Source organism: Vicugna pacos, chromosome 7 (genome assembly GCF_048564905.1).
Source record: "Vicugna pacos chromosome 7, VicPac4, whole genome shotgun sequence".
Taxonomy (NCBI): domain Eukaryota; kingdom Metazoa; phylum Chordata; class Mammalia; order Artiodactyla; family Camelidae; genus Vicugna; species Vicugna pacos.
Genome location: NC_132993.1, coordinates 63561955 through 63586532, shown reverse-complemented (window position 1 = coordinate 63586532; position 24578 = coordinate 63561955). Strand labels below are relative to the sequence as shown.

Genomic DNA, 24578 nt, shown 5'->3' with positions numbered 1-24578 from the left:
TGTCTAGAAAAACTTTAGCCAAAGAATAAATTTAATCAGAGAAGTGAGGAAATGCAGAAATAAAGGAAAAGCAGTCAAATAGGACAAAATATTAGTAGGTGAGTCATTAAGCAAAGTCAAGGACCTTTAGTTCCTCTTCAGGGGCTATAGATAAAATTCTCAGCCATATTTTTGAGCCGTTTTTTAGATGGAAGAAGTTAACTACACGATGACCAGACTGTAGCCATGGCATCAGCTGCTCCAACTTACACAATTCTAAGAACTGGCCTCAAGGAAATGGGAACAAATTGACCCTGGAACTGAAGATTAACTGTACTGAAAACAGCCAAGACGGCACTGATCAGAACACTGCACAACAATTTCAAGATAATTGTTGGAGCTGACTGCTGTTCTGCATGTTACCCCTTCCCTCCACCTATACACCCCTGAAACTCCCCTTTAAAACCTCCTGACCCCTGATCAGCAGGGGAAGTTAGCCTTTGGACATGAGTTTGCTTTCTCCCCAAGTGGCCAGCCTCCGAAATAAGCACCCTTTCGTTTTCTACTAACACTTGCCTCTTGAGTATTAGCTTTCAAGCAGTGAGCAGCCAGACCTGAGTTCAAACTGACCTGTATACATGATGAAATGATTATCACAATAAGTTTAGTGAACATCTATTGTGACATATAGCTAAAAAATTAAAGAAATAGAAAAAAATATGTTTTTCTTATGATGAGAACCCTTAGGATTTATTTTCTTAACAACTTTCATAGAGTAATGCTAATTATACTTATATTGTACGTTACATCCTTAGTACTTAGTACATCTCCTGCTTGAAGTGCGTGTGGAACATATAACTTTTAAATTTAAATATGACAGCTTGCCACTCAGAATGGTTTAACATCTCTCTCCAGGGATGGCTTAGCCCAAATGACAGGTTATAAGACATGTTTGAAATTTGAGAGAGATGGGGGGAGAGAGGGAGAGAAGGGAAGAAGCGGGGGGGGGGGGGAGGGAGAGATAGAGGAGGCTGGGGGTAGGGAAAGAAAGGAGAAAAAAACTAAAGGTTGGATTTTGTTCCTGTGCCTATTTAATTTTTTGAAATGGATGCTAAATAACCTGCATTGAATGTTTCACCTGGTTGTGTCCTAATGAGCAAGTGCATTTCTGGATTCGGTAGGCATGTCGTATGTGCACACACTTTCCTGGAATTCGTCTGCTTTGCAGAACATGACCCACTTCACTGTCACCTCCACTCCCCTGACAGCTCAGCTCAACTTTCTCAGACCGTCAATCGCCAGCAGCCTGCTGGTGAGTGTTGGGGAAGGCGGGGAAGGGGCGGGGTGGCAAATATTAAATCACTAATGAGACAAGGCTGTGTGTGGAGTGACACCACTGGGAAAGCTCCATGTCTTTTCCATGGTCGTGATTTCTCCTCATCTTCGCTACATCACTGGGCTGTAATGAGCACAGAGGGGATTTTCAATACCTGCGCTAGGCCCTTGAGATTCTGTGGTATAGATTTTGATGGTGGACCTCAACACATTTCAATTTGGCATTAATATTTGTATGTCCTCTATTAGTATGTGTTTCCCTCCCCTAGATTTAAATAGTTTTACTTTTATTCTCTTGCAGTTTGTACAATGCAAAGGGGTATAAAGAAGTAAGTAAAAATAACCTTTAATTTTACTGCCAGTAATAACCCATCTAGTACTTTGACAAATATCTTTCTAGGCATTTTTCTATGCATATGTACACATGAAAACATACACAAGTACAAAGAAACATAGTATATTCTTTCAAGAACCTCCTTTTTCATTTAGAAGCCTATCATGTCCAAATTCCTACGGCCATAACTATGTTCTACAGCATTCTTTCAAATGACTTCTTAGTAATAATCAGATGGCTTCTTTCTTCATAATTATAAAGAACTTTTGGATATAACTTTATACTATTTTAGACATCTTTAGGATAAATTTAGGCTCTAGAAGTAGTCTTGTTGATTTGGAGATTATGAATGCTTGAGATTTGGCTACGTGTTCTCATATTGTCTTCTAGAAAGTTGAATTAATGTTAACTGTCATGGATGCCTCCATGGTGGGTTTTTTTAAAAAAAGGATATTTATATATTTATTTCCTGCCTTTCCATGATATAGAAAAAAATATCTAACGGCTATGTAAGGTTCTTCTAGAAGGAAAAGTCACGCTATAGTCCAATGATTATTTTGTCAAATTAATTGCCCTTTTACAGTTTGTGGGTTTTAATTATTATTTGCTGCTAAAAAGGAAAATTGTGAATAGTTATTTCGTTAAGTTTCTTTGTGATTTCCTGTTATAATTCTGTGACTTCATGCTAGTGATGTGTGGCATGGTACTCTGGGGTAGTATTATGTAGGCAGGCATATGTGTTTGATCTGCTTTGGAGTTTCAGTTACTAAGCAACGAGATGATCCCTATGGCCAGTGTATTGTGAATGTAACATGAAGGCAAAGGGCAGCTTGTCCCCATTCAGCCTGAAGACGGTACCCAACTCCTTGACCAACAGCAGGCAGCACATCTACTCAGGCCTGTGTCTGTGTGAAGGCGCACACCATGAAGACACATGCAGACACTGATTCAAAGGGCCTTAGATCATTGCCAAAGAAACATGTCCACAGTCAGATGGAAAAAACAGAAGACGGGTGAACTGAGAGTGTCATGTGTGGATGGGGGGAGGAAAGGAGAAGGGAAGGAGACCTTGGGGTAAGGTGGGGAAAATTAGAGCAAGGAACTGCTTTTCCCAGAAAAAGCCACCATATCTAGGCGTTTTAGACATCAGCAAAATAATTAGATTAAGGCAAAAATACACCTATATATATAATCCCCGTAGCAAAGCTGAAACTCAGACACAAAATAAACAGTTGTATAAATTCTACTAGTTCGGTTTTTACTGATCTAAATGTGTGTATGTGTATTGCTGTGAGTTTGTATAAGTTCATTGCTCAGTAGTAGGAAGACATACATCACACAGCCTGATTCATTATATCATGAAGCTCAGTTCTTTAAACACGAAATCATAGCTGACCCCTCTGGGCGCAAGTGTAAGGCATGAGAACCAGCCCAGCACTGCTGCCTTATCATCTGGTATCTCGACCCTTCATTAATATTTGTGGAGCCGCAGACTAAGCACAGACCCCGCCATCACTCAGTGAACCAATACTGTACTCTGAAAGCAGTTCAATCTTGGCTATTAATGTAAAAGTAAAATTTTTAAATGTTTGTAAATTCAAAAAAAATATGTTTCAAGATAAGCTACGTGGCTTTAAAAAAAAAAAACCAAACATTCTTCCTGAATTGAGATGCTGTGTCCTCTTCTAAAATAACTGTAGACAAGTTTGGCCCCTCTCCCTAAGTGGTCCTTTTTGAACTGCAGCTTAGAGGGATAATTTTCCTTGTCTCTCATTCTGTCCTATTTTCTTATGCAAAAGGTAGGGTGGGCTTTTTTTTTTTTAATTCTACAATGAGCTGAATAGCTAATACTTCTACAGCACCAGGCACTGTGCCAATTACATGTGTCAAATCATTCAGTACCACAGCCTCATGAAGTGGGTCTTATCACCCAGCTCCATGATTAAGTTGTCTAAGGTTGTACTAATACCTGGTGGAGAAAGGTTTGAACTCAGGTTAGCATGACACAAAGCTGTGTGTTTTTCCCCTGAGCTGCATGTGAAAGCCAAAGAGTTCTTAGCATTCCTCGTTTCTCCTTGACATCATAGAAGTCGCCATTCATTCGAGAGAAAATTTGACCCAGAATCTTTGTAACAAACAAAACACATGTAACTCATACATTGTTGTAAAATGCATTTCTTACTCACCTTCTTGTGGTCCATTCTGTGCTCTGTATCATACCAGGTGCAAGAAAAGTAAGATGCCTTGGTATTCACTGTAGGACAGCCTCTAGTCCAGATTGCATCAATTGGCCACCCCCCAATACAGCATTAGGCAAGATGCATTCATAGCCAGACCAGCTAGATGACTCAAAAGAGAGGAGTCTATGTAAATTTCAGCTGCCTTCATGATGTGATTTGTCACGAACAATGATAAGCAGGCTTGGGGCACTGGTTATTCTTCACAGCAGCCACACTTTTGTGAATAGTGACCCCCAAATGTGAAGTAGTCCAAATATATGTGCAATTAATTCTCAACATATTTCATGACAAATCTTGCACTTTCAGTACACTGAGAAAAATAGAGCAGGGGATATTTTCCTAGTTTAAAGATTTTCTTTGCAAGTTACTTGCCCTAATTTGGGTTTTAAGCAACATAATAATGTTGATGATAATGATGATGATGCCTGAGTTTATTCTGCACTCACTCTTTGCCAAACTCTGTACTAAGCACTTTGCTCGTATGACCTCATCTGGTCTTCACAACCATCCTATGAGGTATGTACCCATTTTACATAAAAGGAAACTGAGACCTGGAAAAGTTAAATGATTCACTCAAAGTGAGAAAGTTGTGGAGCTTGGACTCGAACACAGGTCTGTTTGGTAACTTTATCTATATCTTTCTTTAAACAAAGGAATAAAAATGGAATCTTTAGAAATAACACTTGATCTTCATGTCTACCTAGTAATGGGCCCAGCCATGCCTGTAGGTTGCATATAATTAGAACGTTTCTGCAGAGTTGTGCCCATCTGTGCATGTTGGGCCCACCACCCTTTGTGCTTCCTTTCTGGCCTGTCTGAATATTCCCTGCTTCCTGTTTAATCTCTAAATCTCACCATTTGTGGTCTTCCTCAACTGGTCTGTCTGTGAATGTGCACTGTCTAATCCTGTACTGGGGGCAGTAAAAGTCAAAGTCAGGGCATTAATTAAGTAAAAACTGCTATTTGGGAAGTGCAGTTGGAAGGAAGGAAATAGTCCTGGGGCACAGTTGGGGTGGAGGAGAGGTCTTCTGCAACATTCTATGTCTTATCCCCAGTAACTAGGAGCTCCGGAAACCATTTGGAACAACCAAGAAATCTCAGGACAGGTGAGCTTAAAACATTCTAACATAAGTCAACCAATAATATTAATTCATTCTAATGCAAACAACCAATGACAAAATTAAACAAAGGGGTGGTGACAAAGGCAAAGAAGACAAAGTGCCATCAGGGTGCATACTCTGGTTCCTTCTTATTATTTCATTTGACCAATTCTTTCTAAACACATATGCATTCTCTCAAACATTTTCTGATTACCTGTTTTAAGCTCAGCACCAAGATAAGAAAACAGACAACATATGGACTCATGGGGGAAAGAGAGAAACAGAATGATAATCCAAAGTAGCTGATCTTACCAAAAGTAGGATCCAAGTATTTGAGGTGCTTATAGAGGAGAAGACTTCTGCTGGCTGGAGGCACTTCACATGATGGAGAGAGGAGCTCACCACAAGAGCCAACAATTCGTCAGAAGAAGAGCAGGAATTCCAGCACAATGTGAATATAAACATGTTGAGAGAGTCAGATCTGGAAAAAAGAACAAAAAAACACAAGGAATAAGGTTCTGGAGGAGCTTGGAGGTTGTGCTTGGGATTTTGGATTTTCCTAAAAGTTGCTGAAACCCCACAGAGATGCTTCAGTCAAGAAGCAACATAATTTGTCTTTTCCGAGGCTCATCTGCCTTCTGTGTGAAGGACTCACTGGACGAGGAAGATATTGAGGTGGTCTCTTCCCAGGTGTTCCAAAGAGAGTACCATCTCATTGAACTTGCAAATTCAGATTGCTCTACTTCCCATTCACTCAGAAAAGGCCACAGGGTCTACACTGTCTGGAGTTAGCCCTGGCCTTTTTTAGCATCTGTCTGGATTATCCTTTCCCAAAGTTAACTTACTCTCTGTGTTTTTTTTTTTTTTTTTCTGAAGCAGGATTCTCAATCTAAACACTTAACTGGTACAGGCATTTGGGGCCTATCTGCAGGTCTTCTAAATGGTTGGAGCAGAAAGGGATATAAAATGGTAGGGAAAGGGGAAACCAGGCACCCTTGGGGGATCCTCTGCCTCTGATGATTTAAACCCCTGCGGGATAAAAGGGAGGAAGACATTAAGGAACAGATATGCTTTCAAAAACACAGAACCCAGAAAATTGTGGAATTTGGGAGCTGAGAGAGGCCTCAGAGAGCTGATCTCTGGTTTTTAGCAGGATTCTAGACAAGAGTATAGAACTTGAAATAGAGAACCTTGTGTACTTAGAACAGTTTAGGTGACTTTAATGAAGTAATTCAACCTCTCAGAGCCTCAATTTTATCTGTTAATTAAGAACAATAACACCCACCTCTCAAGGAGCTATGAAAACTAATTAAATATTATATGCGAAAAAGATAAAGTCACGTACAACACGGCCGTTATTTCAGTTGAAGAAACTGGGACACAGGAAAGTTGAATGGACATATAGAAAACTGATTGTTATAATAAGTGAACAGATTTCTTGACAAACCTGAGCTATGAAACCCAATGTGGCTTTTCTAAGTCTTTAAGCATTACCAATCTGACATGATGCTTTTAATGAAGAAGGCAAAATCTTCTCTCATGCCTTATGTCCTTATATTCCCTGAATTTTTAACATTTCTTGTTTTCAAGTAGTGATGCCATTGAACCTTCTCTGTCAGTCTTAGTTTTAGCAATGAAGGCTCACGGTAGATTTCACCAGTGTTTCTTAGCTATCTCAGAAGTGTCTTAGCGTCTCTTGAAAGCCCTTTATGGTTATGTCTGGAATGAGTCCCAGTGTCCCAGTTAGCACCTCAGCCTCCGTGACCTACCATTTCCTTTTCATCCTGTCACCAGTTAAAGATGGCTGCCTACTGGCTGACACATTATGAGCCACCAGGCAACAATTGCTTACAGTGAGTCTCTTTACTGTCCCTTCACACATCAACCTGTATTCTCTTCTTGCTCCTGTGCAGATCTACCTTTTCTCTTCCTCAAGCCATGGCCTATTTGACATGAGACGCATTTATTTAAGCTTTGTGTGTGTGGTGGAAGACGTACTTTGAATATAAGTTGGTACATGATTACAATTTAGACTGGCAGGGCATTTCTGAGCTGGTGGAGCAGGCCTGCTAAAAGGTTCTACCGGAAGAGGGAAGGCTTCTGAAGGGAAGCAGAAGCTTGAAAAGTGTGACTTGGTACTAAAACTTCAGGGTTGTGGGGAAGGGAGTCATCCTGACCACAGAATAGTGTCTGGCACTTAGTGTCCTTGAAGATGAGCTCTGTCTAGGCCCAATGAATGTATATGTGAATTGTGTGGTGAGCAGGGAGCAGTGAGTAAATTTGGAAGATCTGTGTCAGGAAAACTTTGCAAAACATTGTGTCCAAGGAGCATAACTACGTGTCTACCAAACAGAACATGAAACAAAGAAACAAAACACACTGAATGATTTGGCATGTGGAGGGTTCTGGTGCCTCAGCTGAGGGGAGAAAAATCTGTTCTGGGAGGTTATATAGGTACTGTCAGATGTTTGGGGAAAGATGACAGAAAAGTGGGAGCATCCCCTGGAGTGGACACGAGATCCTCACTGGAGACTCACTAGACATTCCTTGGAAGTATTTCTGCAGGCAAGAGCCTGTGAGTTCTGATTTATAATGTTACCACATTGGTGTGTATAGGCCTGAGGAAATGGTCTTTGAAATTTCACAAAGATTTTGGTACCTCCAACTGCTCACAAATATGGTGGTTTGTTACATTCCTCTTTCAGTCCTTCAGAGTGGTATTTGCCTGTGGCATGCACTGTAGACTATTACTTTCAAAAGCCTGCAGCACATGGCTAGGAATGATAGAGAACAGCCTGAAACACTGGAAGAATAGTCCCAACATGTCATTTCTGAATTACCTCAGTATTGGACAAGGCATTCACAGCGATCAAAACACATTCATTTTAACAATGTTCTGTGTTTTAGACCACTGTACTATACTATATATATATATATATTTACTATATATAGTATATATACTATATGCTGACTACATCCAAATTGAAGTCGTTTTGATACAAACGAGGTCCACAGAAATGTCAGGCAAAAATACAACTGCCGAAACTGTAAGATCGTCAGTAAATGTTTGAATGGCAGCCCAGAGCTGGGTTTTAAAAGGTTGGGAAGGAACTACCCCGCCACCCAAATTTAATCTGTGTAAGCAAAGATACATTTTGGAATTCCACCCACTTGGAATTCACTTATGCAGTATGTTGACTGTCGGTGACTGCCTGCATAGACTAGACAATGGAGGTGATGGGGGTGTTGTGAAGCTACCAGGGAAGACTGGTTAAGAGAGTTAGTGTCTTAGTTATCTATTAATGCTTAACAAACCATCTCAAATTTAGGAGCTTAAAACAATAATTTTATTATCTCTCATAACAGCTCCAGTGGGTTGACTAAGTGCTTCTCTTTGAGTCTCTCATGTGGTGAGAGAAGGAGGCATGAGTTGGATCATCCACGATGATCTAATTGCTTGTCTCAAGTGTTGGCTGGGAGGCTGAGACATCTTTCTGTCTCAATATGGTCTCACTATGGGGCCAACTTAAGCTTCTTTAAATGGGCTTCTTAAATCTAACTCTCAAGAGTGCAAGAGCAGAAGCTGCCAGGTCTTCCGAAGGCTTGGACTCAGACTAGCACAGTGTCACTGCCCTCATGTTCTGCTGGCTGAAGTGAATCACAGGGGCAGCCCAAATTCAAAAGTCAGGCCCTAGACAAAGCCATGAATTCTGGGAGGTGTGGCTCATTGGGGACTATCTTTGGAGACTGGCCACCATAACGAGCCAAGGTAACAACAATGACAAAAGATAGGGAAAGTGAGCTCTGAGCTAAGGTGGATGGAAAGAGCTAATTCATAAATAGATTAAAGCATGTTAACTAGCATATAAGCATCAGTTACCTCCAGAAAGTTATACCCAGGCTTGAATAGGGATCTTTTTAAACCCTGAAAGACACATTACATGACAAAAAAATTGGATGAGAGTGATCTTGGGTTTCTAATCCAGCAAATGTCCTCTAGGTAAAGATGGCATTATGTTACTATATGAAAAGAGAAACAAGACCTTATTATTCATTTGGAAGTTAAGAGGTAGAAGTCAGAGCAGAGGGAGACACTTTAAAACAAAGAAAAGTTTGAAGGAGAGCCTGTGGAATTCTTACTGAATGCCCTTTGTTTTCTTGGGGAAGTTAGAGGAGGAAGTGCTTACTCAGGGTTGAGAAGAGCAGAGTTAAGTTTGGCATATGCTGTGGAAAATGGGAGATGATTCCAAATAGAGGACATGGTATGCTGAAAAGCACTGGGCACAACTGATGTTGGCCCCATAAGTGTGTTGTGTGGCCCACTGGCAGAACTGTATGGTTTTCTTCTGCAGCACATTTACAACCTGGGACAGAAACACACATCAGTGGTTAGGTCTTTGTGAAGGAACAGAGTGAATGTTGGAAAGCTGTTCCTCTTTCCTTTCTTCGGGGAAGACTATGTGGAGACAACTTAAAGATCTTGAAGGCATCATCTTTTATGACCCTCTGTCCATCTGCTGCTTCCAAGGGAAGCCTCCCTGCCGGGCACAGCTTTCTTCCCCGAGGTGACTTCTTCCCAATAAAATCTATGCGCAAAATAAGGCCTCTAGGACTTATTCTAGTTGAGTTCAAGATGGTAAAGGTATTTCATAAGAAATTTATTTCTGCAACTTTTCCATGTCAATAATTTGCAAAATTTTAAAAAATTCTTATGTAAGTAATGCATAAATATTCATTATAGAAAATTACAAAACATAGATATGCAAAAGGAGAAAATTTAAAATTACCTTTATCCTGGAAATAACTGTGTGAATAATTTGGTACAGATTCCAGTCTTTGTTTTATGTACATACAAATTTGTCATAAGTTAAGTGGTAGGGCAGTGATTATACTCAGAGCTACATAATTTTGGGGGCCCAGTGTAAAATTACAGTGTGGGACTCCTCATTCAAATATGAAGGATTTCAAGATACTAACAGAAGAGCATTAAGTCAATTGTGGGGCCCTTCTAAGTGTGGGGCCTTGTGCACCTGTCTGGGTTGCACACCCATGAAGTCAGCCTTGCTTATCCCTTAATCTCAAACATAAGCAGCTTATTGGCTGCAGGACTTTCTCCTCCCTTCCCTTCTCCTGGCTTCAGGGGTACCTCTGGGGCTGCCAGAGTGTTTGCAGCTACAGATGCAGTTAAAGCCAATCCAAGGGACCCTCCTTGGGTTTCATCCTCAGCAACATGTAAAAATGAGTAGTTTTTTTCAGATATTTTTCTATTTTCTCCTTTCACTACATGTCACCCTCCCTTCAGCCTCCTCCAAGGGATCCAGACCCTCCTACAATTACCGGAGGTTTGGGGTACCCAGGCCAGCTGGCCCAGCACACAGAGCATTGAGCCACAGAGGAATGTGGCCCTTGAAACCTAATGGAATTTCCTTTGATGGGTTTCGGGCCTTTCTGGGACCTGGGACACTTTTTTCACCTCCCAATTTCTATCTTTTGGAATAGGGATGTTTATCATATACCTGTCCAATTATTGTATTTTGGAAGCAGATAACTTGCTTTCTAGGTTTCACAGGGCCAAAGATGGAGGGGAATTTTGCTCCAGTATGGACCATGCCTAGAGTCTCACCTATACCTGATTTAGATGACTTAGGAGATGAGATTTGGTACTTATGGGGTCAATTATATTTAGATGAGATTTTGGACTTGGAGCTGATGCTGGAAAAGGTCTTAACTTTTAAGGATCTGGGAGGAAGTGAATATATTTTGCCCATGGAACAGATACGAGTTTTGGAAAGAATACTGTACTGAGCTGAATTATGTCTCCCCAAAAGATACATTCAAGTCTTAACCCCTGGTACCTGTGAATGTGACCTGATTTGGAAATAGGGTCATTGCAGATGTAATCAAGTTAAGATGAGGTCATATTGGCTTAGGGTGGACCCTAAGCTAAGGACTGGTCTCCTTAAAACAGAAAGGGAGATGTGGTCATGGAGATACATGGGAAGAAGTCCATGGGATGGTGGAGGCAGATATTGGCAGGATGCGGCTACAAGCCAAGGAACACCAAAGGTTGCTGGCATCCTCAAGAAGCTAGAAGAGAGGTATGGAACAATTCTCCCTTAGAGTTTCTAGAGGGAACCAACCCTTGCCGACACTTTGATTCCAGAATTCCAGCCTTCAGAACAGTGAGAAAATAAATTAAGAAGATTTTACGCGGATAGGGTCAGAGACCCATTATGATCGTTTGAAAATGATTATTAAAGCTAAGCATGAAAAGGGGATTTTAGGGGAGCAAGAATGTTGGTAGGAAGACGAGTCATTCCCCTGTGTCTTCCTCACTGGTCCACGCAAGGCATGCTGGTGGCTCAGACAAGGGTGGTTAGTAACAGAAACGGTGACAAGTAGTTGGGCCCAAATATAGTTTGAAGATAAAGCTGGTAGGACTTGCTGGTGGGTTGAAGCAGGGAGTGAGGGAAAGAGAGGAACCAAGAATGGCTCCAAGATTCCAGGTGGAGCCCTCGTAGATGTTGGTTATTATTTGCTGGGTGGAGCCTCAGAGAAGAGCAGGTCGGAGATGCCCAGGCATCCCCAATTGAGCTCCCCGTCAGTTCTATGGAAACATCAAGTGGTAGCATCCTTTCCTCAGCTAGTTCAGAGGGCAGCTGGGCATCCAAAAGCCTCAACCACCTCCCAATGGGAGTCACCATGTGAAAAAGTCTGCCTGAAAATAAAGTCTGTAGAGAGACAGGGAACAAGCTGATGACATTCTTTGAACTCCCAGGCCCCATGCCTAAAGTCCGTCCACCTCTTTAAGCTTTCATTACCCTGAGTCAACAACCCCTTCCTCGTCTGTTGCTTAAGTTTATTCTAGTTGGGTTTCTGTTATTGGCCTCCAAAAGAGGCCTTAGTACACTAAGAAATATAACTCAGCAAATAGTATAACAGAACCGATGACATAGCAAAGTACTTTATACACTGATAACGTTTCTTAAAACAAAACATAATCTATTTCTGACTGTTTCCAAGGGTGGGGTGGGAGGACAATTTGAGGTCATAGAAGAGGGGAATACAACATTAAAATATGATTTCTTAAGCAGAATTGTTTTAAAATTCAGTTATTTCTTTTTAAAAAATGAGCCCAAGGTAAGTTGTTGGTCTGCTCTGCCTCCTTACCCAGGCTCCCTCCCGGGGACACTGCATTGCTCCCTCCCTTCTCATGGTCCCGGGAAGCAGTGGATGTCCCTGAGTAACTGCCTCTCTTTAAAGCCAAGCCTCTCATCAGTTGCAAACCTCTGAGGCTTCAGAGTTAGGTCTCATCTGCTGACAGCTGGCTGGCTCTTCACACCCCAGATCCTGCAAGCTGCGTCCTTGAGGCTTCTAGCCTTTCCCTGCACAGGAAGAGTGGAGTGGTGCTTGTTTCTGAGGCACTGCTGGAGAAGAAAAGCAGGGCCAAGTTGGGAGTATTGTTAGCTTCACCTTATTAATAAAATAGGGTTAATGATTTATTCATAGCTGGGACAATGGCGCTCTGCTCTGGAGGACAGCTTGGAACTGTTACATTAGAGAGAGCAGCTGCTGTGGAAGACGCGAGCCTCTGAGAACTGGTGTCGGGGCTGTTTCTAGGAGGCAGCAAGCAGATTTATCTGACCAAGTCAGGGCTGGGAGGCAATTATTTGTATATTGTGACTGTTGTGGGATAAATGCTGGCAATAGAGGTCCCTGGAAAGATGCCCCCTTGCTTTTCCATTTCTCATCTAATGAGTGTTTGTTCACCTTCTTGCTTTATCCTCTCCTCCTCAGTACCTGGAAGATGCCTGAGTTTGTAATTCAAGATGTGTTATCTGGGGAATATCAGTATAATACACATCTGAGCGTGATCCCCATCAAAGGGAGCTCATCCTGGGAAGCAGAAGAGAGAAGTGATATTGGGCTTTTCTGGTGCTAGTCTTGGCATACGCTATTTTAAAAGATTAAATCCTTTAAAATCACATCTCTTCGCTCCCAAATGGACAGCAGAATTTTTTTTAAATAAATAATTAGGAAAGCAGTTTAATATAGGCAGTATTGAAGAAATCTCATTGTTGGTGTATACGCTTCCACACAGCAAACCTTCCTGAGGGATTCCCCACCCCTCTGCTCAGCTTGCTCGAGAAGAGATCAAATGTTTCAAAGCATTTCCACCTTTACTAATTTTTAATGCCTCTACCAGACTGGGACTTGCCCACTGGAAAAAAAAAAAAACAGCTATGCTCGCTGAAACAGCCCCAAATAAAAGTTATCCTCTAACAGTGGCATATTTAACCACCTCCATGGCTACCAGCAGGAGCCAAGGCGGATAGCTTTTGCCCAATATATTAAGCCTCAAGAATGTCTTGGGGAAATGATCACACTGGAAATCAAAATATGTTTAAATATAATTCACAACATTCAGAATCTCCTTACAGCAGAATCAAAGAGGCTATCACCCAGATCCTTCCTGTAACTTCTCCAGCTCCAGGCTCCACCCTGCTCATTCCTTTCCTTTGCTCCTTTGCCCAGTTTCCCCACAAAAGCCACCCACAAGGGTCCATGTGAGAGCCAGGAATGTAACCCTAGGATTTGGTTTCCCAGGCCATCCGCCGATAACACTGCCTATCAGCCAAAAAATAAAGCTTCCTGACTACAGTTGCAGAAATTACAGCTAATTATACGCTCCATGCTTCCTGCAAAAGATATATATTTTAAGCTGCTGGGCTGACTTTCTCCCTTGGCTGTATTTAAAGGTTAGTTTCTGACCTGCTTCCTGGTTTAATGGAATAGTTTAAATATTACAAATCATTACTTGATTCTAATGAGTTATATCTCCCCTGGCACCTCACAAAATCCTTATCGTGCCAGAGGAAATAGTTGGAAGGAACAGGGCAGTCTCCATGATGATAAACAGGATGACATACCATAGGGTTGTAGATTTGAGGATCCCTAGCTTCTTGGGTGGTTGAAAGCATTTGGCCCTCGGCCTCACACTCGCCCCAGCACCTGAGGCCTGTGGCTAAGCAGTGTGAACTCCACTCCCCGCCTAGAAGGACTGTTCACTCAGTTTAATTGTCAGCTCCTGCTAAGAACATGTAACATCTCATTTTCCCAGAGATTGTGGAAATGTTGAGCTTTGCTTGTGGCCAAGTTGAGCAGTTAAATGTGCAGCGTTTGCTTCCTTGATAGGCAAATGCTGTGGACGGGCTGAACCTTCCTCTGTAGGATGTTGTAGGTTAAATGAATACTGGTTTCCAATTCTAGTGAAGATCTAGACCCAAACAGTCCCAGTGTGTAATTGTGTGAGCAGAGAGTCTCATTCAGCTTGGTCTATTCACAATAAATTGCCAACTTTAATAAACAGAAGAAAGCAACCAAAACACACGTATGCAAGAACAAAAGTGACACCCAAGGCAGATAAGAAAAGAGCACAAGAGAAGCCCTTCTCCCTCCTCAGGAGCTCAAGGGAAGAGATTCAAGTTTCTTGATTCCAGCGAAACAAAGAGAAGCTAGATAAGACTGTGGGGAAGTCAGCCTTGACAACTAAATCCTGAATTTCCATGTATCTAGCTGTTTGACTCAAACACTCATGTGGAAAGTGAAAAATCCAACCACTTGTAGAGATGACTTGTTTGTGTGGTACCTAATGTCCTGATTTCCCCTTCAGCGACTAGCAGATTTGAAAGAAAAGTAACCACTGAAGTATCAACCATGGACCAGATCTCTCCTTACATGGAATTTTCTCACAGTATATTGGACTATGAATAATAAGACTTTTGCAATAATTGATGATCCATAATTATTTTTACAAAGGATAAGCCTTGTGAATCTATGAATTTGAGCTGCTGAGTTGATATGATTCAAAGGTCTACCCACTGCATGACCTATTAAGAAATCTCTTACACTGCCTTATGCAGCTAATTCCACCATAGTAACTAATTTTTCCCTCTCAGAAGGTTCCTCCCTTAGAATTCAAAGTCCTTGGTTCACCTTGGGAGGGGAAATTAATCCGATTGTTTTCTAAGATGATGAGTAAAACAAGGGTCATAGTGAAACAGACTCAGTATCTCTTAGAGAGAGGAGATGGTAAATGTGGAAATGCCCACCAGGGGCTGAAAGAGCTCCAAAGCAAGACTGGCCATCTTTGTGGCATGCAGTGTCAGGATCAGTTCTCTTCTAGGTCGTTGGCAAAAAGGAGACACGACCTCCCACTGGACAGATATTGGTCACTTCCAAATAGAAAGGTGAAATCCCAAATGGAAAATAGAAGTCCTTTTGTGTATGTGTACATACTCCATACCATACTAGTAAGAGTAATATTTGGAGGCTTTTATTCTTAAGGTTGCCATTTTTGTGAATGAAAGAGAGAGAGAGGGAGAGAGAGAAAAAGAGAGCACGCACATGAGCCAAAATGGAAAAACAGCCCTTGGAGTCATTTTCTCTGAGGAAAGTTAAGTGAAACCAAAATTCTACTATGGGCAGATTTGAGGGTAGACACAATAAAAGCAAAATCTAATTTTCAAGGGAGATCACATCTAAAGAGATGATTGTTATGAAACTTGTTTTGTTGTTGTTGTTTTGTCCAGAGCAGAGGAGAACACAGGGAACCGGAGAAACCTCAGCTTACTTTTCACTGGGGAAAAACAAAATGACTCACAAATTCCAGTTTGCTTTAAAAGGAGACATATTTGATGGGTGCTTTAGCATCTTCATAGATAGTGCAGAAGGAAGAGATAGTGCAGAAGGAAGGTTTTAACATAGTATCTCCTTCAGCAAGATAGTTTATCACACTCAACAGAAATGACAGCAGAAGGAAAAAAAGGATGGGAAACCATCCTGGGGTGAGCAAAGGGTGACAACAGGATGGGAAAATCCAACTTCACCAAATATTTATTCATGCTTATATAAACCTCAATTAGCTATCTTCAAATGCTAAGTCTCAGCTGAAGAAAAGAAGCATTTGGAAATGTGACTTGGAAGTTGGTTGGTGTCAGTTATTTTGCTGCATTGTTGATTAATGTAATTGAAGTATATATTACAGAAACAGTAAAGGAAATGTGACTTCTTCAGGGACCCATTAATTTCTTAAGGATAAAGTGTTTGAAGGTTCAAAGGCTTTGTTGAAGCTTATTTTAAATTTAAAATTTCCATTGCCAAGGGATTGATTATCATTCTTATATTAGCTTTGTCAAACATCAAGTTGATCTTAGTTCTTTCAAAGTTTTGTGGCACTTAACTGTTTTCAGAGCATTTTTTTTTAAAGAGAAGGCTGTCTTACAAGTTCTCCCAAGGACAGACTTGTTTTCCCTTTACAAGAACAGCAAGATGAGAATTTCTAAAATCTTAAAAAGAACAATTCCCACTCTCCCTATCTTTGGGATCTTGAAAGTCATTTCTGCAAGTCAGGTACAGTACCTCTTCATTCAGACACTTTCCCATATTAGTTCTGTTTGGTTTTCCTTTGACTTTAAAACTTCAACTTATTTAAGTGTCTTTGTGCATTTGAAGCTTAGTAGTGTTGTTTAGGGACCCCTCAGTAAGAGTAGTCAAGCTTTTGCCATCTCTCTCCCCCCATGACTAGACATAGTTCTTTTTATAACTCTCTGCTGTCTTCCTCTGATCACCGTTTAAGGCGCTCTCATAAACACCATCCTTCGAAAGTGAGCCAAGACGTCCCAAGCAGCCGTTTTTATTTGTGCTGCCCCAACAGTGAACTCGTTAGTTCAAGAAGTCAGACAGCAGCATTTCCGGCTCCTTGGAAACCCAGCCCAAAAGAAAACTGTCATTTCACACAAGAGCAAGAACAGGAAATATGCCATTAGGAAATCAGGGTTAAGATGGCGCTGCCATTCATCCAGATGAAGGTGGTTTGAGAGGACCATGAGGCCACATGAGAAACAAAAGACTTACGACCCAAGGTTCTGCCACAGGAAATCAACAATGAGATCACTAACATCCTAAGAGCAGTTCAGCAGAAAATCTTGTTTCTTACCAGGAGAAAGGGCTTTTTCCTCCTCAATTTTGCTTTACTTACCTTTCCAGTCCCAGGGGACCACGTGGTTAAGGAGTGTGAAGTTCAGCCAGCAGAGGGTGCCCTGTTGGGCTCTGTCTCCTTCCTGGCTGTTTCCAAGCCACACACTGGGAAGTGTGGACAGACCACTAGGCTCAGACTTTGAGAACTGCCCCTACTCACAGAAGCACGTGAGTCTCGATTCCGGGCAGTCCGGAGGACAGCTTGGCCTTGGCTAACGAGGATACACATTTTCCCATCTGGTGTGGGAGATTTTGCCTCAAGAAATGTGTCAGTCACCTTGACTTTATTCTTCAATGTCTTTTCTATTTGAGCACAATTTGGGGAAATGACTGTCTAGATCCCATGACAAGTATTTGGAAGGCAGCCGCAGGCTGGGTCTGGGTAAAAGGTGTCTGATTTTAAAGACGCTCCCCTTCCCCTGATCTTCCCACAGTGGTGGATTCTAGGTCTGCTCCTTGTTCCAGATCTTAGTCTCAGCCTTCGTCCCCTCAATCCAACCCCCTAGATATAAACATACTTCAACTACCTGCTTCTGAATCCCCCAATACCAAAGAATTAGCAGGAGAATCTGGACTGAAATGTCTGGAAAGTGCTCCCAATCTCTAGTAACATTTGCTTATTAACTAGCTCTCTACCCCTTGCCTGAAAATGGTTGTGAGCGAGTGGTGTGTGTGTGTGTGTGTGTGTGTGTGCGCGCGTGTAACTAAGTAAAAGCAGTGGTGAAGACAGCTGGGGACTGGGATGCACTGGAAGCAGTTTCCTACCACATTAGAGCAGGAGCAGGGCTGATCCACTGTTGCACTCAGGCAGCCAAATGCCTGCAGATGGGCCCTTAATAAAGGCAATGAATGATGATGATGATGTGGACTGAGGAGGAAGGAAGAATGGGACGGAAGCACAAAACAGAGACTACAGTTTCACTGATGCTAAAAGATGTTCCCAGCGGTGGCTGGTGGGCAGCATAGAGAAACACTTAAAGGGGCTGGGCTTTGCCTACACGGTCAAGCTAATCGCCCCCTCCTGGGTATCACATTCCTGTCTGGTGAGCACAGGAGGGAGGCTAAATTGGCTCTCCCATGGGCAATTCAGAAGTACTGTTTTTGCATTGTTTCTAAACTTTGCAGATAGTTTCCTCTATACCTAAGAGTATGGGGACACCCTCGGCATTCTCCACTCTCAAAGAGCCTTTCTCTGTAAGTTGCTGCAGGAACAGAGCTGGTGAGTGGCCTCTACTCAGTGTTTCTAATTAACAGTAGGAGGGCAAATGCACTGGCAAGGACCTTTCCCCCAGCTCCCAGCCCCGCCATTCCTCCAGCGTTCAACAAGCACAGACGTACACCCTTAGCCCAGGGTCAGGCACTATCTTAGGCGTTCAGGATACACAGGAGTAAATGACCCCTGCCAGGAGTTGAGGATGTAGGTGTATTCTCACCATTTGGCAGATGACAAACAGGGTTGGAGAGGTCAAGTGGCTCAGAACCGGGGTGTCCTGAAGGATTTCATTACTAGTTATTCAGTTTGAGAACTGGAAGGCTGTAAGAGACCTTCGTGGTTTTCATAGTCATTTCTCCTTCAGGGAAGGAGACACAGAAACAAACCTATGAAACAACTCTCCCCCACCGTCATATCCATTAAATGGATGGAGAATCTGAGCTGGAGTGGTTGTGACCGAGCTGGTCATAGTCTGCTGTTCAGCCCACCTTCTCAGACAGGCCTAGCTCTATCTGTCAAAGCCATCCCAGACCACTGAAAGACGGAGATGGTGAATAAAGAGCATGGCCACAGCAACAACAACTGCTGCTTGTGCCATTACTACCATGTCTGCCTATCAGTGACTTCTAGGTGTCATTTTCGCTGCAGAGCCCTGCATGTGTATCAACCCTGCAGGTGACATCTTCACCACTGCCATGTAGTAGCTGAGAGCATAAGTTTGCGAGTCAAACAGACCTGGATTGGAATCACTATTATCATTTTTACAGATGAGGAAACTGAAGTGCATAGAGTTTGTTACTTGACCGAGATCATGTTGCTTGTAAGGAAAATCATGCCAAGATGTGACCTGTTCCTGTCTTACTCCAGAACCTACACTTACTTCACTACGGGATACCGTCTACCCACATTAACCCCAGCATTTATAGATAATAGGAACTATTCGTTAAGCACTTCCTACGTGTCAGGAACTGTACAAAGCCCTGTACATACATTGCCTCCTTGAATTACCTTCAACTTTTCTGTATAATGACCTCCATTTTATGCAATAGGGAAGGAGGCCTCGAGGGATTTAATAACAGTGTTTCACAGCTAGAAAATAGTAGAACTCAGACTGCATCCCAGGAGTGTCTGATTCTGAAGCCCATTGTCTTAATCACTTGTATGCTGTTTAGACAAGAGATCTGGAAAGGACTGATGGATTGGTGTCATATTTAAAATTTCCTTTCATTACTGCGGACACGTTTCCATCACTGTCTTTTTGGATACAGAAGAACTGAGTGTTTGGTTTAGACATGCACAGGAGAAACAAATATACACAAACACAGGCCCTCAGATCATTAAACCTTTCAGTTAAAAGGGACCTTTCAGATCACATAGTCCAACTTCTTTTTCAGTTCAGAAAGTTGATGTTTTCATATCCCTGCCAGATGGAGGAGATCTCATACCTAAGAAGGAGAGTTCCAGTCTGGATTACCTAAAATGCATTTTTTTTCCCTGAAATTTGATTTACTTATAAGAGCCAAGATACTGAATATCAGATTTGGTTTGTTAATACTGATAAATGTGGTGCTATTTTTAATTAGCTTTGATTTCCAAACCATGCAGGTTAACTGTGCATAGGAGGAAAATGGATTTCATATTGTGCTTTTCTATGTTTCTAAGTTTTCTATGCTTTTAAAAATTAAAAAATCACCCCCACAATTAGAAAAAATGCTATTTTAAAAGAGAAATGAACAAATCAGATTTTGTTAGTATTAAATGGTAAGGTAGAAACAGTATAGGCCTCAGAGTTAAACAAACCTGGCTATTGAATCCCTGCTCTGTTCCTTATAATTTGTATGGCTTTAGCCTCTTTTTAACCTCTCTGAGCCTTGGTCTCTATCTGTAAATGGTGTTTCCACCTACTTTTCAAGATAGTGTGAAAATTAAATGAGATATTGGTATAAATCACTTGTTAGATATTTCCCCTTCCTTTCTCTTTTATTCCAGTTAAAAATACAACTTTAAGGGGGCGAGGGCAGCTGGGGGTGGGGGGTGGGGGGAATGTTATACTGAAGATCCTAAAAGTGTTTGACAAATGATGACTTACAAAGCCCTAAGATTCTTCCTACAGCATCTTGGGGATGGCAGCTAATGAACTCATAAACATAAAACAGATAAAACGGAAATTGGACAAGAAGGAGGAGGAGGTAGCTGAGATACAGTAAGAAAACATTTCAAGAGTCTATAGTATCATCATTTAAGTTCTCATCTGCATCTCATTATCTTAATAATACAAAAACAACAGCCCTTCAATGCCTCACACAGAAGGAGGATGGGAAATAATTTCCTTGGACAGGGTCCCCAGCCTCTCTATCACATTAGATATTATTTCCAAATGCTGAGTGTCAAGGGAGTGTTTCACATTCTCCTAACCATTAAACAGTTTAGCTCCCTTTGGGGACATGATAAGTTTAGCAACCCACAGAGCAGCCTCCTGGAGGAGACTTCTCTGGAATTCCAAAGCTCCAGCAGTAACACACTGCAGTATGTGGAGTCTCTGTAAGAATTACTTTATCCAAATCTGCATCCTCCTTTTGGGGTCTACAGACAAAACTCAGTTCAATGGGCCATGTAGGATTTATTTCATTTTTTTCTCATGGGAAATTTAGTGTCTCTTTAAAAAACTATTTATTTTGAAATATTTCACACTTAACAAGGGAGTTGCAATAATAGTACAAACGATCTTACATGCCCTGCACACAAATTCCTCAAATGTTAACATTTTAGCACAGCTGCTTTAATTATTATCTCTAATTATATATAATTATTATCATTACCGTTTTCTAAAACCATTTGAGAATAAGTTACAGATGGAAGCCTCTTTACGCCTAAATATGCAGTGTATTCCCTAAAAACAAGGGCATTTTCCCACATAAACTTGGTACAATTATTATAATCAAGAAATTAACAGTGCTACAACTGTTATCTAATCCTCAGACTTTATTCAAATTTCACTGTTGTCCCAACAATAGACTTCATGACAAAAGGATCCAATCCAGAATCAGACATTGCCTTTCATCTCTTTAGTCTCCTTTAATCTTGCACTCTTCCTCTGTCTTTCTTTGTCCTTTAGGACCTTGACAATTTTGAAGACCTAAAGGCCATTTATTTTGTGGAATACCCCTTAATTTGGACTTGTCTGATGTGTCCTCATAGCTATTTTCACGTTATGCATATTTGGCAAGAATATCATAGGAGATATGTTGGCTCTTTCTCGGTGGATCATACCAGGAAGCGCCTGATAACAATTCATCCTATTACACCATCCAAACTGTTGCGTTGTTTTCTTCATAATTAGTAAAAAGTCTTGTAGGGAGATACTTGGACACTATTTAAACATCGTCTGTCTCCTCAAAGTTTTACCCGCTGGTTTTATCCTTTAAACGAATTTAGCACTTGCCCCTTTTTGTATCTTTTGGCTAAAAATAACAAAGTTATACTATTAATTAAAGCCCCTTTCCCCTAGAAAGGCACAAATAAGAAGGGTGTGCTTTGAGGCACACAAGGTAGTCCCATGACAGAGCCCAGATGCCCAGAGACCAAGTTTGTGTTCTCTGGTGTCTCCAAGGTCCCAATTCCTTCCTCTCCCCTGGGAAAGAACTCTTTCAAACAGTCCTCCAAGCTGGTCTTGGGACAAACTGGCCTCCTGCCAGTCTCCAGAGAATCTCCCAAGTATATCTCACTCCCATTCCTGAGACTGCAGTCTGGTGGTTTGTTCTGGGGGCTTTTTGCAGAGTTTTTGTCTTTTCACGTCTGGGGATCTCTTACGATGGCTTCTTATTGTTTATGTTGGAAATTGTTTCAGTTGGAAATTATTATATCGGAATAGCTTTGCCTCTGGCAGGGCCCTAAGCTCCGAGCCCTGTGTCTGAATTGGTAGACTGGAGTGGTGAGCAGTTGGGGGTCCATTAGAAGGGAAAGGAGGAGCCCCCCCCCACCAACCACCACCACCACGTGAGAGCTCAGGCTCTTTCTACTTCAAAAGATCCTATGGGAACACAAACAGCTTGAGAGAAGTTGTACCATAATCACTGCAGACAGGTCTCCTCGGGGGGCGTCCCTGCCCCATGTCGGGGGACGTCCCACCACAGTCCCGGGTGAGCCTTCCTTTCCCCTCCCGTTCCCACCATTGCTCTGATAGAACACACCCTTGCGATTGGCTTTTCCTTCCAAATCCTGCTTTCTGATTTAGAAACAAATGGAGAAAACAAATAAAAAGAAAGAAAATGGCATTCTTTTCTGTGCACCTAGGGTCTGGTGAAGATTTTAAGCTGCCACAGTCTGTAGATCTGCTGTGCTCACTTACACGGCCAGGGCTGGGCCTGCTGCATCTGGCCCGGCGCCGGCAGCCGCACCGCGCTCGGGGACAGGCCAAATGCTTCCTTCCTTCTTTCGTTCCTCTCTCTTCCCTTGCCCTCTCTTTCTCTTTTAAGAAATCTGTGATGTGAATTGAAGTACAAGAGGTAGGTTTATTTTTTTAATTGAGACATATTTCAGAGATTATACCGTTGGCCCATTTGAAGTGTAAAATTTGATGGTGTTAGCATTTTCACAGAATTGTGCAACCATCAACACAGGCAAATTTAGAACATTTACATCATCCCCAAAAGAAAACCCAATACCTATTCCCCAAGGGGGAATTTTAAAAATGATAGACACTGTTTCTTGAGCAATAGTTGCCCATCTTTTGTTCTCTTCCTGGACTTAACTATTGGGCCACCATCTTTCAGAAAAGCTGTGCCTGCAGTGGGCTCCCTGAGAAGACTTAGTTAATTGATGGCAGCTGTGCAGTTGGGTTTCCTTCCCTAGGGAGCGCTAACCTGAACTTGTGCTTAGTAAATTCTGATTTACAATTTCTCCTCACTTGTTCCCTGGAGAATCATGAATGGGTTATTCTCAGGAAACGACAGGATCATGGGAATCAACTTTTCGAGGATTTACAGTTTTAGTAGCAGTTTCATGGATGCAATCTTATTTTATTCTCCCAAACAACAGTTACAAGCAAAAACAAAAACAGAATTCACTCATTAAGTATGTATTCTGTGCATGGCAATTCTAAGTTGTTCCCATACATGCATTAACTCATCTAATTTTCAACCACCAAATGAAACAGGGCTCTGTTAAAATTAGCCAGAAATGCTCAGAGGCTGAATAATGATGAGCGCAAGGTCGTGGAGCTGGTAGGGCCAGAGCTGAGACGGGAGCATATGTGGTTTGATTCCAATCTGAACTCTAAACACCACTCTAATTGTCTCTAGTGTTCCCACTTTGGAAAAAAGAACTGAGACTTTGAGAGGTTATACATTATGAGAAGAACTAGTTAGGACTTGAATACAGGTATTTGGACCCCAAGCTTAATGCTATAATGAGGCAACATGCCTTCATCAGTGACTTAGTTCAGCATCTTGCCAGGTATGCAGAATCAAGTTCTTCAGTGAAGCCAAACAACAAACAAACAAAAAGAAACAGAAAACATTCCCTGTTGAAGCCTCATAGCTTAAATTATGATGTCGTTATTGTGACACTGTAAGATTGGCAATAGTTTTGGTGGGCCAGAAGTACTTTTCAAACCAATCTCTAAGGTCAGTTTCTCCTTCTTTACTTTTGCCTCCCTTTGCAACCTCTCTTGATTTCTCTTCTCCAGGTTTCCTATTCACAAACAGGGAATGAGCCACATGGATTTAATAACCAAGGCAGTGATTCATGTAGACTTTCATCTAGTCAGAAATAACAGTGGCAGGCCCAAGAACTCATTTGGCTGTACATCATTTTAAAAGAGTTGACACACATGTTCTTTAGAGTAGAGAGAAAATAATAAAATTTAAAAAGCAAAAGCCAGCTCAGACCTGCCAGCTGCAATGATTGGTTACACGGAAGAGATCCATGGAATTCTGAAGCCATTTGGGTTTTGTTATGTTTGCTGAAACAGCACCAACTGTGATCTCTACCACTTTAAACGGTTTAATAACTTTTGGATAAGCCTTCAGAGTTAAATGGTTAAATCACCAAATGCTCCATAAAATAATTATGCAAACAATTTTCTGGCTAATTATCTAACATGAACAGAAGCACACAGCTGCTAAGATATATAATTGCTGTTCCATCAGGGTTGGCTATTGTATATATGTAATTTCTTTACTGATCTCAGTGTGGTTTGGTGGGAGGCCACTAACATAGTATCTCATGAAATGAACAAGTTAAAATCCCAGCTCTGGTCCAGATAGTGACTAATGTTGATTTTTTTTTTTTTTGAGGAAATGGATTAGGGCCTTCAAATCCATCCATAATGGACAAGC

The 24578-nt window shown here is 41.6% G+C and overlaps 1 protein-coding gene across 6 annotated transcripts in view; it reads right to left on the bottom strand.

Annotated features, from left to right (window-relative positions):
• The window catches only part of MTERF1 (mitochondrial transcription termination factor 1), a 415935-nt gene that overhangs the window by 80572 nt on the left and 310785 nt on the right, over positions 1-24578 (bottom strand). For 5 of the 6 annotated variants that reach the window (XR_012074507.1, XR_012074506.1, XR_012074511.1 and 2 more), the window contains one exon: positions 5301-5469. The gene's annotated coding sequence lies outside the window, so the exon portion shown is untranslated. Of the gene's footprint in view, positions 1-5300; positions 5470-12327; positions 12416-24578 lie in introns of those variants that run through there. The other variant, XR_012074508.1, reaches the window with a different exon arrangement.